Source organism: Marmota monax, unplaced genomic scaffold, assembly GCF_021218885.2.
Source record: "Marmota monax isolate L192 unplaced genomic scaffold, Marmota_monax_Labrador192_F-V1.1 WCK01_AAM20220418_F8-fsc00081, whole genome shotgun sequence".
Classification (NCBI taxonomy): domain Eukaryota; kingdom Metazoa; phylum Chordata; class Mammalia; order Rodentia; family Sciuridae; genus Marmota; species Marmota monax.
The window spans coordinates 35234-53216 of NW_026695234.1; the positions used below are offsets into that span (position 1 = coordinate 35234).

Sequence of the window (17983 nt, forward strand, 5' to 3'; positions counted from 1 at the left end):
ACATGGCTGCCAGCCTCAAGTCTTCAATGAAAGGTGTCACAAATTTTTGTGGCTCCTAATCACCTGTGCTGAGAGTCAGGCATGATGTGATCTGCAAAGGCCAATTTCTAATTTTCTATCCTGACTTGGAGCATATCTGATGCAGCAAACAGTGGCCCCTCATCCTATTCTGTCTTTGGACACAAAGATTTAGGCAAAGTTGGAGAACAATTATAAGGTCCTGGCTGAGGCTACCCTTCAGTGGATCTCAAAGTTCCCTCTCTGATCCTATCTCCCAATAGCCCTTTGGGTATCTAATGGTGAATGGTCGATTGGTCAGTGCTGATCAAAAGGCCCCAATAACACATACACCTCCATATGAGATGACCACACTCTCCTCCATTTGTGCTTTTTCCTTCCTTTCCCCAGACTCTAGCTGTTGAAAGAGGAACATTTCCATGGTATGGCTCATAAGGAAAGGCCGGGTTCCCCTTTATTCACATATTGAGAACTTACAAGCCTGTAGAGATTCTCCTGATGGTTGTTTCTGTGATCCTGTATGCCCCATTAGCTTTTGGCTACAGAAGGAAGACATATACTCACACCTTTCTGTTTTTCAGAGATCTTGGAGACATATTTAACCCATCAACATTTAGATCATAAGGCCTACCAATTACAATCCCTATCTCAAAACCTCCAGGGCCCATACCCTTTTAATTGACCTCTTTCTTAGATTCCTCTGGGGAAAAAAAAAAACATTAAGAATTCAACCACCCCTAGATGTCCTTCCTGTCCTCTGGAGACTTATTTGGCATAAGCATCTTATTCCAGCCTTTACCCCTAAATTATTTTGATTGACCCTTCATAATTTCCTTGAATCCTATGTGAGTAAGGGAAATGTTTTCCAAACCAGACTATATAATCTTTTAGATGCACAGAGCAGAGAAATATATCTTACTGTAAGTAGCTTTTTTATTGTGGGACACCACATTTGGAAGTTTCATTGTAGCCAGGGGAAGCCAGTAATAGCTACTCTGACTTCCCCCAGTCTTTGGCATGTGGCAAACAAAGACCATTGTATCCTCACCAATAATGGAGCAATAAATCTGGCAGAGCATGGGTATGAGAGGCGGTATTGTTGACCATGAGAAGTTCACCAAAGGATGTACCTATAGAGTAAAAAGAGAGTCTTTCCAGCATGGGCAGCTGTGTCCTGTTTCTTCCTATCTAGATGGGAGCTTCAATATCACAACCCACTTATCTCCACCAAAAGACTTCCAGGACAACAAAAGACAATTCCCCAGGAAGGACCGGCAACTTGATTTTATCCACATACCTAAAAGCAGCAGGTTTCAATACTTATTGGTTATGGTAGATACTTTCACTAGATGGGCTGAGCTTACCCCTCCTGAATTGAACAGGCAGGAGAGGTGGTGAAATCCTTATTATAGGAAATAGTTCCCTGATTTGGACTGCCTCACAGCCTCCAGATCGATAACAGGGCAGTTTTCAAGGTTGCAGTTTTATGTTCTTTGAGAATATTATTTCTTAGGAATGGCCTTCTATATAAAACTCGAATGGACTAAGCACTAGTGTCCCTGAAGTGTTTCTAATTCTGCGTAGGGCCAAAGGGAGTGGGTTTCTTGAGTAAGTTTTCCCAGATGTCTCTTTAAGATATCAATATCCTTCTCTGCTTTTCCCAAGGATTGTGGTTTCCTTGCTCAATGGAGATGATATTTTATGCCTAGGACTTTGGATGTGCCCTGAGTAACAGCTACCTCTGTAGGCCAAATAAATCTCCAGAGGACAGGAACGACACTGGCCTTGTCATGGGAACAACTTTTTAGCTTATGGTTCTCTGGCACCTCCTGGTGGAAAAAATTCCTGGTCTCTATTGTCATCATCATAACTTATTCATATATTTGAATATTGCTGCATTTAATTGTATCAATATCATTCCACTATTCATGTCTTCTTGCTTTTCTCATAGGGCACCCACATCCCAGATGACTTTTTAACCTGTTTTAGCTAAACCAGACTATAACCATGAACCTCCCAATCATCCCTAACATTCCTAAAAGGGAAATCCAAACTTCTTGCCCCAAAATCATATTAACTTATTTGTTATTATGAACATATTTACAGATAACTAATTAAAACTGGGCCAAAATCTGACCTAGAAAAATATAATCTAAAGGTGAAAGAACTTATATTTGCAGCAGTAAAACCATGGAGCCTGTCTGGATCTTGGCTAGCTAAGAATAGGTAAATGATGTAACAGGCATAAGTTTGGTTAGAAGAGAGAAAAAAGGGAAAGGGAAACTCTCCTTTCAAAGAGGAGAGGGACAGAGTGTCCCCCCTGCACTTCACTTTTTAAGGGGAAAGATAGGAAAGATTCCAGAGAGTCCCTTTCAAGTCTAACTTTTGATTTTGACTGATAGCATAGGAACTGCATGGATTTTCTCCAAGGAAGGAAGGTGTTATGATCACAGAGTTGGAAATTTCAAGGAAATTGAGTACTCCTGTTCTTGCATTAACTTTTGATCCCTTAATCAGTCTAATGCCCTTTGAATAGCCTTCAGTAAGCTTCCTTCATGAGTGTCTTGATGTTTAGATTGCCAGGATATTTGGAGATTGTGATAGTTTTAATGATGAGGGAGGGTCCAGGCCACCTGATAGAGAGTGATATGTTCTTGAAACAATATTTTTTTCTTACGGGGAAGTAATCATGGCTGGGGGAGAATTTAGCATGCCAAGTCCCATCTTCCCTATGTTCCTCTGTCAGATAGGACTCCCTGTGGTTTCTGGTCACCCTTCATTGTCTTTTTCCTACTCACCCATTAATTACTGGCTAGTTGCCTATCTGTGCAATGTCCAACAGGAGTGCTGAGAGAGGAGAGCCTGGCTTTATTCCTGATCTTAAAGATAAAGAGCACCATTTATTTTTATACTTATCTTGAGGACTTCTCCACCAATGCTGAAGCCAATAAAGTATTAATGAGAGTTCCTTCATTTGAAGGCAAACCTAATGGGAACAGGAACCTGTATATGAATGCTCCATCTTCTAGTTCCTCAAGTAACCATTCTGGGAGGCTCTTTACTCATGCCTCAGGGAGTACCCATAAATTTGAACCCCCACTAACCACAAACATCTCACTGATACACTGTGATATTGGTTTGTTCCCCTTTATAACTTTATTTCTTTTCTGTACGGGAAGAGAAATGCATTCATCAAATCCTACCACTGGGAATTAATATCAAGTTCAGAAACAATTTTGACATTATTTTTGTAGTTAAAAAGAAATAAAGATATTTTCTTCATAAAACAAACATTATTATCCTTTAGTATATTTATTTTAATATCCCTTAAATATGTTCTTGAATAAAAGAAGCTGATATTAATTAATAATTGCTTATAAAATGGAAAATGGGAACAGAATACCCAAGAATTTTGATTCAAAAAGTATGCCATATATATTGTGTGTATATAAGAAGAAGAAACAAATAAAGAACCAACAATAACTGATAATTTCCCCAAATCAAGTTTGGACACCAAAGCACTGATCCTTAAATCTCAAAGAATGATAAGAATGATAAATGCAAACAAACAAACAAGCAAAAAGTATATCTAGTCATATCATATAGTACAATATTTGTCCAGTGAGAATGTCCCCCTTGTGCCACTCTACCTATAACAATAGGGAGAAGAATGAGCACAGGAAATAATTCCTCAGCAACTGTATCTGTCTGGAGGGCTTAACAGATATCCTGGGGCTCCAGTTCCCTCTCTTCCTTCTATTTCTATTGATCTATGTGGTATCAATGTTGGGAAACTTGGGCTTGGTCATTTTAATCAGGATAAGCTCTTAGCTTCACACCCCCATGTGTTATATTAGTTTCTCAGTAACTTGTTCTTCATAGATCTCTGCTACTCCTCTGTCATAATCCCTAAAATGTTGCTGAACTTTGTGTCAGAGAAGAATTTTATTTTCTTTTCTGAGTGTATGGTGCATCTCTTTGTATTCTGCTTCTTTGGCATTTATGACTCCTACATGCTGACTGCCATGGTGTATGATTGCTAGGTTGCCATCTGTAACTGCTTACTCTACAATGTCACCATGTGCCACAGAGTCTGTCTGCTACTGGTCACCAGTGTGTATTTCATGAGGGCATTTTGGGCCTTAGTTCATACCAGCAATGTTTCTAGTCACTTATTTTGTGGAACTAACATCATCCTCCATTACTTCTGTGACATCCTCCCTCTTCTAAGTATATCTTGCTCAAGAGACTACAACAAGGAGCCTCTGATGATGGTTGCATTTAATGTATTTGCATGTGCTCTAGCCTTCATCCTTATGCCTTCATCCTTTCCAACATCCTGCATATACGCTCAGCTGAGGAAATTTCTAAAGCCTTCAGTACCTGCAACTCCCATCTTGTAGCTGTAGGGATCTTCTATGGCTCCATTATCTTCATGTATTTTAAACCAACTATCAGTGACACAACTCAGGAGAAGGTGGCGTCTGTGTTCTATACCACAGTGCTTCTCATGCTTAACCCCCTCATTTACAGTCTTAGGAACAAGGATGTCAAGGAAGCCTTTAACAAATTTTGAATGGTGGATGATCTCCAGATCTGTGTATAAAATAATGTATTTTTATAAGACAATTTTGAACATAGATTTTATCTTAATTTTTGCTTGTTTATAAGAATAACCTGTTTCAATATTAAACCAAAATATCTAAATAGTTTACTTTTGATGACCCTCATTTTCCCTTTTATTGTCCTTACTTCCAACTCTCAGTGATTTTTCACTCTCCCTAGTCTTTCTGTTACCCATTGTATATATTTATATAACTAATGTAATATAGTATAGTATAGTAATCTGAATCTAATATTCATGGGAAGAAAAGACAAATCAAACCTTAAAGGTAATCTGTAAAAGAGCTAGTTTATGTTTTTAAAATCTGAATATCATAAAAGAAGGCAGTTGAGAAACAATTCTAAATTTACATATACTAAAGGAAAATGAAAACTGCTATGTTAGATCTCAGGTAAAAGTAAAACAGAAAGAACTAATAACACATATCATTAAAGCAACTTATGACATTTGAATGTGAATTATACATTCAATAGAATTGCACCAGTGTTAAAATTTCCTAGTGGTGTAATTATATAGTGGTTACCTAGGAGAATGTCTTCATTTTTAGATGATATGTGCTAAAGTATAATAAAGAAACTTCATGATTTGTAACTATCTCTCAAATGATAAAAAATATGTGTACATGAGAATATCTGTGTGTGTTTGTGTGTGTGTATGTGTGTGTGTGTGTGTGTGTTTGTACCTATGTGGGTGAGTATGCAGTGTACTGTGGGGAAAGAACACTGAAGTAACCATGGAAAAAAATCACCGGTGAATCCAGGGTAAGAATATGCTCATTGTTCTATTCTTGCAACTTTTCTCTAGGCTATACATTTTTCAAAATAAGAAAGAGAAGAGAGATTCGCCCAAACCAGCCTGATTGGGATGCAGGCTCACTGTAGGCCCAGGTCCACCCCTCCACCAGCAGGCACCCACCGAAGCCCAGCCTCCGGCACATGACCTCCAATCAGCAGACTACTATGAGAGGTCAAGCCCAGTGGCCCAGATCCACCCACACCAGCCTGCAAGGGATCCAGACTCCCTCCACCAGCAGACACTCCCTGGAGCCCAGCCTCCAGCACAGAGCCGCCTCTTCCAACCAGCAGTCTAGTGGGAGCCCAGGACTGGCCGAGATCCACCCATTCTGACTTACCCAGGACCTAGATACAGGGTAGATTTGAGTTCGCTCCCCACCCCACACCTGGAGACTAAGCCTAACACACTTCCATCTTGGGACACTGCAGTCACCACCATAGTCTTCCCTAAGCAGTAGCACCTCACTTTTTGACAGCAGAAAGGGCCAATAAGCAGCTACATCTTATAGCAAATAGAGTGTTAGGCCCACCCTTTCAGCCCCATCTCTGTAAGACATTGCTTCCGTCTTGGGGCACCTCAACTTTTATTTCGAGTTACCTTGGCTATTGCTGCCACCACTTTTAGATGCAATAACATACATTGAGGGATACCAGCAGGGTCTGGAATTCCAACATCAAGGTGAGGTACGGAGAGTCCTCACAGGTACTATAAGAATATAGGGTAGAAAATGTAATATCTCGGATTCATGCTGCAAGACAGGAAGAACCATAGACAACATGAAAAAACAAAAAAGGAAAGTGCCCCAAATAAACCAGGATACTATAATAACAGAACCCATGGATAGCAAAGTTGATGAAATGTCAGAGAATGAATTCAGAAGGTTCATAATTAAAATGATCTGTGAATTAAAGAATGACCTAAATGAGCAAATACAGGCAAAAATTAATCACCCCAATTAAGAGATAAGAGAGCAAACACAGGTATCAAAAGATTACTTCAAGAAAGAGATAGAGACTCTGAAAAAAAGAAACAGTCAGAAATCCTTGAAATGGAGGATACAATAAACCAAATTTAAAAAAAAAAAAAACTCAATAGAAAGCATAACCAATAAACTAGATCACTTGGAAGAAAGAATGTCAGATAATGAAGACAAAGTATACAATCTGGAAAATAAAGTTGATCACACAGTGAAGAAAGTTAGAAACCATGAACAGAACATCCAAGAATTATGGGACAGCATATAAAGACCAAATCTAAGAGTTATTGAGATAGACAAAGGCACAGACTTTCAAACCAAAAGAATGCACAATCTCTTCAATGAGATAATAATAGAAAATTTCCCAAGCATGAAGAATGAATTGGAAAACCAAATACAAGAGGCTTACAGGGCAGCAAATGTACAAAACTAGAACAGATCCACACCAAGGCACATTATAATGAAAATGCCTAGCATACAGAATAAAGATAAAATCTTAAAAGCTGCATGAGAGACGAATCAGATCACATATAGGGGGAGACCAATTCATATTTCAGCAAATTTTCAACCCAGACCTCAAAGCCAGGTGATCATAGAACAACATATACCAAGCTCTGAAAGAAAATGAATGCCAACATAGAATCTTACATCCAGCAAAACTAAGCTTTAGATTTGATGATGAAATAAAACCTTCCATGATAAACAAAAGTTTAAAGAATTTACAACTAAAAAGCCTGCAGTACAGAACATCCTCAGCAAAATACTCCATGAAGACAAAAATAAAACAATGATGAAAATCAGCAGAGGGAGGAATTACACTAAAGGAAAATCTAATCAGAGGAGAAACCGAGTCGTGTTCAATACTAAAAATAAACAAAAATGGCTGGAAATACATATCATGTCTCAATAATAACCCTGAATGTAAATGGCCTAAACTCACCAATCAAAAGACATAGATTAGCAGATTAGATTAAAAAAAAAAAAGAACCAACAATATACTGCCTCCAAGAGACTCATCTCATACGAAAAGACATTCACAGACTGAGGGCAAAGGGTTGGGAAAAACCATACCACTCACATGGACTGTGGAAGCAAGCAGGGATTTTCATCCTCATATCAAATAAAGTAAACTTCAAGTTAAAGTCAATCAAAAAGGGTAAAGAAGGACACTACATACTGCTCAGGGGAACCATACACCAACAAGACTTAACAATTATAAATATATATGCCCCCCAAAATGGAGTGTCTATTTTCATTGAACAAACTCTTCTCAAGATCAAGAGTCAAGTAGATCACAACTCAATAATTTGGGGTGACTTTAACACACCTTTTTCATGAATGGATAGATCTTCCAAACAAAAGCTGAAACCAGAAACTGTAGAACATAATAACACAATCAGTAACTTAGACTTAACTGAAATATATAGAATATTTCATCCTTCAACAAGCAAATACACTTTTTTCTCAGCAGCAAATGAATCCTTCTCTACAATAGACCATATATTATGCCACAAAGCAAATCTTAACAAATACAAAAAAAAAATAGAGATACTACTCTGCATTCTATCAGATCATAATGGAATGAAATTAGAAATCAATGATAAAATAAGAAATAAAAGCTACTCCAACACCTGGAGACTAACATGCTACAGAATGAACAATGGGTTACAGAAGATATCAAGGAGGAGGTTAGAAAATTTTAGAGGTAAATGAGAACACAGATCCAACATATCAAAATTTGGGACACTATGAAAACAGTTCTAAAAGGAAAGTTCATTGCATGGAGTTTATTCCTCAAAAGAAGAAAAAGTCAACAAATAAATGACTTAACATTATATCTCAAAGCCCCAGAAAAAGAAGAACAAATCTACACCAAAAGCAACAGAAGACAGGAAATAATTTAAATCAGAGCTGAAATCAATGAAATTGAAACAAAAGAAACAATTGAAAAAATTGACAGACAAAAAGTTGGTTCTTTGTAAAAGTAAATAAAATTGACAGAGCCTTAGCCATGCTAATGAAGAGAAGGAGAGAGAAGACTCAAATTAAGAACATACATGATGCAAAAGAAAATATTACTACAGACACTACAGAAATAAAGAAGATAACTAGAAATTATTTTGAAAAGTTATACTCCAATAAAATAGAAGACATTGAAGGCATTGACAAAGTTCTTAAGTCATACAGTTTGCCCAGATTGAATCAGGATAATATATACAATTTAAAAACATCAATTTCAAGTGACAAAATAGAAGATGCCATCAGAAGTCTACCAACCAAGAAAAATCCAGGACCAGATAGATACACAGTCCAGTTCTACAAGACCTTTAAAGAAGAACTAACATCAATACTCATCACTTTATTTCAGGAAATAGAAAAAGAGGTAGCACTTCCAAACTCATTCTATGAGGCCAATATCACCCTGATCCCAAAACCAAGCAAAGACACACCAAAAAAGAAAAATTCAGACCAATATCTCTAATGAACATAGGCATAAAACTTCTCAATAAAATTCTGGCAAATTGAATACAAAAACATTTCAAAAAAGATTGTGCACCATGATCAAGTGGGATTCATCCCAGGGATAAAAGTTTGATTCAACATACAGAAATCAATAAATGTAATTCATCACATCAATAGACTTAAAGATAAGAATTATATGATCATCTCAATAGATGAAGAAAAAGCTTTTGACAAAATACAGCACCGCTTTACATTCAAAACACTAGAAAAATTAGGGATAACAGGAATGTACCTCAACATCATAAAGGCTATCTATGATAAACCCCAGGCCAACATCATTCTAAATGGAAAAAAATTGAATGCATTCCCTCTGAAAACTGGAACAAGACAGAGATGCCCTCTTTCACCACTTCTATTTAACATAGGTCTTGAAACACTGGCCAGAGCAAGTAGACAGATGAAATAAATTAAATGTATGTACATAGGAAAAGAAGAACGCAAAATGGCACTATTTGCCCATGATGTGATTCTATACCTAGAAGACCCTAAAAGTTCCACCAGAAAACTTCTAGAACTAGTAAAATAATTCAGGAACTAGATATAAAATCAATAGCCATTAATCAAATGCATTTCTGTATATCAATGACAAATCCTCAGAAATGGAAATGAGGAAAACTAACCCATTTACAATAGACTCAAAAAAAATAAAGTACTTGGGAATCAACTTAATGAAAAAGATAAAAGATCTATATAATGAAAATTACAGAATCCTAAAGAAAGAAATCACAGAAGATAGGAAGATGGAAAGATCTACCTTGCTCTTGGATAGGCAGAGTTAATATTATCAAAATTACCATACTTCCAAAGCACTATACAGATTTAATGCAATTCCAATTAAAATCCCAATGATATTTCTCATAGAATAGAAAAAGCAATCATGAAATACATCTGGAAAAATAAGAGATACAGAATAACTAAAGCAATCCTTAACAGGAAGAGTGAAACACGTGGCATCACTATACCAGACCTTAAACTATACTACAGAGCAATAGTAACAAAACAGCATGGTATTGGCATCAAAACAGACTGGTAGACCAAAGGTACAGAATAGAGGATGCAGACTAGCCCAAAAAATATAATTATCTTATATAAGACAACAATGCCATGAATATGCATTGGAGAAAAGATAGCCTCTTCAACAAATGGTGCTGGGAAAACTGGAAATCCATATGCAACAAAATGAAACTAAACCCTATCTCTCACCATGCACAAAACTCAACTCAAAATGGATCAAGGACCTAGGAATAAAATCAGAGACCCTGCATCTAATAGAAGAAAAAGTAGACCCTAATTACATCACATGTGATTAGGTCCCAACTTCCTTTATAAGACTCCTGTGGCACAAGAATTAAAATCAAGAATCAATAAATGGAATGGACTCAAACTAAAAAGTTTCTTCTCAGCAAAAGAAACAATCTGTGAGATTAATAGAGAGCCTACATCATGGGAGCAAATATGTGTGAAGGCACACATCAGATAGAGCACTAATCTCTAGAGTATATAAAGAACTCAAAAATCTAAGCACCAAAAATACAAATAACCCAATCAATAAATGGGCCAAGAACTTGAACAGACACTACTCAGAAGATGATATACAATCAATCAACAAATATATGAAAAAGTGTTCATCATCTCTCACAATTAGAGAAATGCAAATCAAAACTACTCTAGGATTTCATCTCACTCCAGTCAGAATGGCAGCTATTATGAATACAAACAACAATAAGTGTTGGTGAGGATGTGGGTGAAAAGGTACACTCATACATTGCTGGTGGGACTGAAAATTGGTGCATCCAATATGGAGATTTCTTAGAAAATTGAAAATGGAACCACCATTTGACCCAACTATTCCTCTCCTTGGTCTAAACCCAAAGGACTTAAAAACAGCATAGTACAGGGACACAGTCCCATCAATGTTTATAGCAGCACATTCACAATAGCTAAACTGTGGAACCAACCTAGATGCCCTTCAGTAGATGAATGGATTAGAAAAATATGGCATATATACACAATGGAATATTACTTAGCAATGAAAGGCAATAAAATCATGACATTTGCAGGTGAATGCATGGAGTTAGAGAAATAATGCTAAGTGAAGTTAGCCAATCTAAAAAATTCAAAAGACAAATTTTTTCTCTCATATAAGGAAGCTGATTCATAGTGGGGTAGGGAGCAGGAGCATGGGAGGAAAAGATAAACTCTAGATAGGGCAAAAAGTGGGAGGGAAAGGGAGGGGATATGGGGTTAGAAATGATGGTGGAATGTGATGGACAATATTATCCAAAGTTCATGTATGAAGACAAAAATTGGTGTGAATATATTTTGTATATGACCAGAACTATGAAAAATTGTGCTGTATATGTGTAATAAGAATTGTAATGCATTCTGCTTCCATATGTAAATAAATAAATAAAGTTTTAAAAAAAGAAGAGAAAATAATCACCCAGTGTGTTCTTCAGCTAATGAGATATGGTAGAATATGACTGGAAGCAGGAAGTACAGTTAGGAAGTCATTCCAGGAATCAGGTGAAAGACAAAAGTTATATGGGCCAGGATGGATATAGCAAAGGCAGTGAAAAGAGGCAGAATTCCAGATACTTCTTAAGGATCAAGTATTAATATCTATGGATAGCTTGGATATGAATTGGAAGAGAAGGAAATTTTCTTCAAAGCTTTTCATGTCAGCCATTGGATAGATAGGGTTTCCAAAGCTGTGGAAAATCATGGGAGGATCCAGTTTGGGTGAGGATATATTCAATCCATGTTAATAATCATGATTTTTTACTATAAAACACCCTTTCAAGAACAAGTGTCTATACTTTGTTTGTATATGGACACATATTATTGAAAAAAATTGTGCAAGAAATAAAGCAAATTGATTCTAGATTTCAGGAAGGAAATCAAAGATCAGTTTAAAAAAAAGAAGAAGAAGAAGTGGATCCTGACTAAGGTTGGCCCCAATTACACTTACACTCACACATTTCTAAGGGAAATATATTACCTAAGTATCTTTCACATCAACATAGAGTTCTTCTGAAGTTATACTGAGACCAAAACTAAGCTGCAAACAAGAAGTCGGGGCAGTGTTGAAAACAGCAAGGAGAGTTGAAGTTGAAATAAAATCACTGTCCCTCTAGTATGTTGGCTCTTTGCTCTGAAAGGTATCAGAAGAAAACCATTATACTGAGATTTAGGAAATCTGGACAAATAAGCTGCAAAATAACACTAAACAATTGGATGATTTTCTGTGCTCTCTGGGATGCAGTTTCTTTAAGTTCTATAAATTGTCTTCTTCCAGGTTCCTAGGAACAAAATGGATACAGTCTTGTAGCATATGAATTCATAGAAACCTATGCATCACCTTCCGGACACTCATTGTAATTAAAACTTAACACTGAATTCTAAGAATATCTGGGTAATATATGGCCATATCTAAAATGTAAGATCTGTGAAAACAGTGGCCATGTCTGTCTTGTACATCTTTCTTTCCAATTCCTAAAACAATAAATGATGCATAGTTGCTCAAATCATATTTATTAGATGAATAAATAAATGAATTTTTATAAATAAGAATTTCAAGGAAAAATAAAATAGAGAAGATGTGTAGAGCCAAACTTCTAGATATATTTATCTTCTCTGGGAAGATCCTTATTCTGGTTCTCACACCACTGAATATTAAGTGTAGCATAAAAAAATAGGTTGCATGGAATTTAAACCAGTCAAAATGTGTGTGCAAGTGGGAGGGGATCAGCTGAATACAAAATGACCCTTATTTCTCTTCTATTTCACTTACTTTTCTCATTTAAATGTCTTTGAAGTTGTCATACATTGTTTTCATAAAAATAAAGTGATTACAAAAAACCTCTTAAATGATAAATATGACCATGAAAAGTAAAGTACTATAAAGCAGTTATCTATTCCCTGAGCAGAATACCAGGAAATTAAACAATAGAGAATAGGATGGCTTCTCTCTACTTCACTGATTTCAATTGTAATTTGCTTTGGAACTGGTAATTGTTTGGCTGTATTTTGTTTTGTTTTTCAGATTGGTAAGCCAAGAAATCAGTCATGTTGTACACAAATTCTGTATTAGCTCCCAAAATTCTACCACACTGAATATTAACTGAATCATTAAGATAAAGATCTCATGGAGGGGCTGTGGTTGTGGCCCGGTAGTAGAGCACTTGTCTAGCATGTGTGAGGCACTGGGTATGATTCTCAGCACTACATATGAATAAATTAATTAAATGTCCATTAACAACTAAAAATATAATTTTAAAAAATCTCATGGAATGAAAACAATCTAAATAAGTTGAAGAAGAGAAACCCTAGTGTTGAAATGTTCCTTAGTGTCCTAGATGAATAAATGAATGAAACATCCAAAACACAGAGGGGGAAAAAGAGAGAGGTATAATTTCAAGAAGATTTTGTTTTTCAGAGTAAAGAATACAGAGATTTTACATAGCACTTCTGACCTCCAACAATCAGTGTAGTTTCTCCTTTTAGTAATATTTTTCATGGTATTTTCCTTTAAACTGATGAGTGAATATGGTTACATTACTATTAACTAAAGCTGATCATTTACATTAGGGTTCACTCTTAATGTTCTACATTCTACAAGTTTTGACAAGTCTACAATTGCATGTATCTGCTATTACAGTACCACACAAATTTGCCTCATTGCCTGTGCTAATCTATCCATCTCTCTTCCCTCCACCCAAGTTGATGGCAACCACTAATCTTTTTGCTGTCTTCATAGTTTTACTTTTCCAAAATGTCCCATAGTTGAAATCAAAATACATGTATACTTTTCCTCAGTTGCTTTTTTTCCACTTAGAAATGTGCTCTTAAGTTTCTTCCATGTCTTATTGTGATTTGGTAGCTCATTTCTAAAAATCAACTAATAATATCCCATTGTCTGGACTTACTGCACATTGTTTATTGATTCACTTTTCTTTTACCTTCAACTATTGATAAGAATGAATAAAGCCTCTGCACACATGCATTTTCTGTGTAAACACTTATTTTCAATTCATCATGGTAAATAGCAAGGTGCTTGATTTTTCAATTACATGGTAAGAGTATGTTTGGTTTTGTAAAAACCTGAGAAACTGTTTTCCACCATAGCTGCACCTTTTTGCATTCCCACCAGCAATGAATGAGCAATCCTGTTGTTTCACATCTTCAACAGTGTTTGGTGTTGTCAGTATTTTAAATTTCAGACATTTTAATTTGCTTTGATTTACAATTTTTTAATAATTAAAAATATTTTCAAATTGAGTCATGATGTATTACACCAAGAAGCAGATGTTGTTGTAGGTATTAAGCACTATACAGATTCAATGCAATCCCAACCAAAATCCCAGTGGCATTTCTTACAGAAATAGAAAAATCAGTCATGAAATACATCTGGAATAATAAGATACCCAGAATAGCCAAAGCGATCCTTAGCAAGAAGTGTGAAGCTGGTAGCATTACTATTCCAGATCTAAAACTATATTACAGAGCAATAGTAAAAAAAAAATAGCATGGTATTGACACCAAAATAGACCTGTAGACCAATGGTACAGAATGAGGACACAGAGACTAACCCACATAATTTCAGTTATCTTCTACTAGACAAAGGCACCAAAAACGTACCTTGGAGAAAAGAGAGTCTCTCCAACAAATGGTGCTAGGAAAACTGGAAATCCACACGTAGCAAAATGAAATTAAACCTCTATCTCTCACAATGCACAAAACTCAACTCAAAGTGGATCAAGAACCTAGAAATTAAACCAGAGTCAACATACCTTATATACAAACAGAGTTAGGAAAATTGTGGTATATATGTGTATTAAGAAGTATAATGCAAAAAAAGTACATAATGGCATAAATTGACATGAACATACTTTATATACAGAAATACAAAAAATTGTGCTCTATATGTATAATAAGGATTGTAATGCCTTCCACTGTTGGAGTGTATTTTTTAAAAAATAATTTTTAAAAATGTTGGGGAAAAAATAATTAAAATCTTACTTAACCATCACTGATGTTTTTTTACAGGCTTAAAAATTAACCTTAGTTTGAATACAATTTTATTCTGAAAAAAGAAAGAAATTAAACCAGAGTCTAATAGAAGAAAAAGTAGGCCCTAATCTCCATCATGTTGGATTAGGCCCCAACTTTCTTAATAAAATTCCTATAGGCCAAGAATTAAAACCAAGAATCAATAAATGAGATAGATTCAAACTAAAAAGCTTTCTCTCAGCAAAAGATATAATAAGTGAGGTGAATAGAGAGCCTATACAATGATTTACAATTTTATGATAACTTACCTTAAATGTCTTTTCATAAGATTACTTCCCAGCCCTTTATCTTCTTTTTGGTAAAATGTTCATTCAGACTTTTTGCCCATTTTTAAATTGAAGTATTTGTTGATTTTTTAAGAGTTCTATGTAAATTTAGGATATTGACACTTTATTAGATATGCATTTTGCAGACTTTTCCTCCAGTCTGAACCTTGCCTTTTTCTTCTTTTAAATAATGCCTTTTGGTAATGCATTCTGCTGTTATTTATTTTTTTTAAAAAATCAATTAAAAAAAATAACAAAACTAAATAATAAAAAGTAATGCACTTATCCACACATATGTAAAAGTTTTTGGTTTTAATAAAGTTTGACTTATTTTTCTTTGACTCTTTAATATATTGTGTATTTGGTGTTGTGTCTAAAACTTATCACCAAACTTAAGTCACCCAGACTTTTCTCTAGGTCATTTTTCTAGGAGTTTATGAATTTACATTTAGATTTGTAATTCATTTGCTTTGTTTTTTTGTGAGACATGTGAGACCTGTGTCTAGATTCATGTTTTTTACATGTATTATGCAATTGTTCCAGTATCATTTGTTAAAAAAGACTGTCCTCCATTAATTTTTTTTTGCTCCTTTATCCACAATCAGTTGATTATATCTATGAGGGTCTATGTCTGGGCTCTCTGTCCTGCTCATCTCTTTGTCTATTCTTTTTATGTCACCTTCTTGAGTATTAATGCTTTGCATTAATCTTGAAGTCAGATACTTCCAATTTTCTGACTGTTATTCCCTTTCAATATTGTGTTTTCTAGTCATAATATATCCACAATATATCCTAAAGCTCTTCCTATAAATAAAAATACATATGGAATATTCATTCAAATCACAGAACTCCAGTTGTAACACAAGTGGCTCATCATTGATACTGGTAGCATATTTACTCACTATCCCAGAAATATAAATTTTAATTAACCTTAATTATAACACATAGATTTAAAAATCTAAAAGTCAGGTTTACTATGCTCTTTTTGGAGCTCAGTCATGAGGTCAGAAACACTTGCTTTTTTGAAGTGAGATTCTCGTAGCTAAAATGCTATACATCTAATTATGGTAATCCTACAACCATCCTAGGTGGGAACTATTATCATCTTTCGCATACATTGTTTTCTTCCAAAAAGTAAGATCAAAAATTTAATTACATTCACTGGTAATGCCAACATTCTGTGCACATCATCAATCTAAGAGCAAATAAACTTCTTCATGTTTCTGGTTCTCAGGAGAATTTCATCATCTTCCATGTATCTCAGGAGAATTTCATCATCTTCCATGGATCTTTGGTTGTTAGAGAATATTCTTGTCATTCATTTCCTTGGAGACCAAACACCCACAAACAATGAGTCAAAATATTTCCTTGCTTAGAAAAGGCTGTTCATGTTATGGGGGTGAAAGGGAATCTTATAATTGCTCACCCAGTGTCATTAAGTTTCAGAGATCCAGTACACTATGGAAAGCCTCATCCCAAATTCATTCTTTCACAGGACAGCAAAGGTGAAGTTACTTTCCCAAAGTCATACAGTGACTTGGTGACACAGCTGGAGCATGAGGTAAGCATTGAGATGGCCAGAAGATGCTTTATTTTTTTTTTTCTTTTTCAATAATGTTCATTTGATTTTCAGTGTTCATCAATTACACTCCAACAAGATCAGCAGGGCACTGGATGGGGCATATTTTCCATAAAGCCAACTGTGTGAATTCATTTCACACTGAAAGAGAATAAGCAAACCAAGTTGGAGCAACAATTCTACTCCTTACAGCACTCAGGTAAGTGTACACTTAGGAAAAGCCACATTTCCTTAAAGTTTTCATTGTAAAATAGGGTTACTTATGGATATTTGCAAATTTGTAGTTCAATAGAGCTAGTTAGATCAAATACATGTGGATATTAGTTCACCCAATACAACTGGAGTTGGAGGAAACAAATTTACTCTTGCCTGTAACATGCAATGGATAGAACCACAGAAAGATGGCTCTTCTCTTTCCCATTATTTCATCAGTGTCCTAAGATGTGCCCACAATATATCCCAAAGCTCTTTCTAGAAGTAAAATTGCCTGACAACAAACTCTCTTATTTGAATAACAGAACTTCAGAATCAACTTGAAAACCTTAAAGTGGAGCATCAAAGTAACTGTGCTTCTCTCTGTGACCTTGAATTGTGACCCTAAAACATGCATTTTCTCCCTAGTTCTTGTTTATTCCACAGTAAACAACTACCTAATGCACATGCAGGCTGTTAGTAGCCCAGAAGTTACTTTAATTTTAAAAAATATTTATTTTTTATTTGTAGGTGGACACAGTACCTTTATTTTATTTGTTTATTTTTATGTGGTGCTGAGGATCCAACCCAGGCCCTTGCACAAGGGAGGCAAGATCTCTACTGCTAAACCACAACCCCAGCCCCAGATGTTTCTTTCTTAGCACTCGATTGAACCTTGGTGTTAGCAGCATGGAGCATCCCAGCAGGCATTAGCAATGAAGAGATCAGATGGATTTCCATCTCTAGCTGTAACTATGATGTATCCATTTATAGTAGACACTAGGGTGGTCTCTGAGGATAAAAATGGGGCAGCCTTGAACTGTTCAGATACTTTCTAATCATTTTAAGATCATATAGTACATGCTCTTTGTTTCTATACACCTTATAATATTCCTTGACTAAAAGAAACTCAAAATGACATGAAAAAAATATATAAA

The 17983-nt window shown here is 35.5% G+C and overlaps 1 pseudogene; it reads left to right on the forward strand.

The window, feature by feature from the left end:
* The first annotated feature begins 1095 nt into the window (after positions 1 to 1095).
* On the forward strand, positions 1096 to 4594 carry LOC124088809 (olfactory receptor 8D1-like; annotated as a pseudogene).
* The last annotated feature ends 13389 nt before the right edge of the window (positions 4595 to 17983 follow it).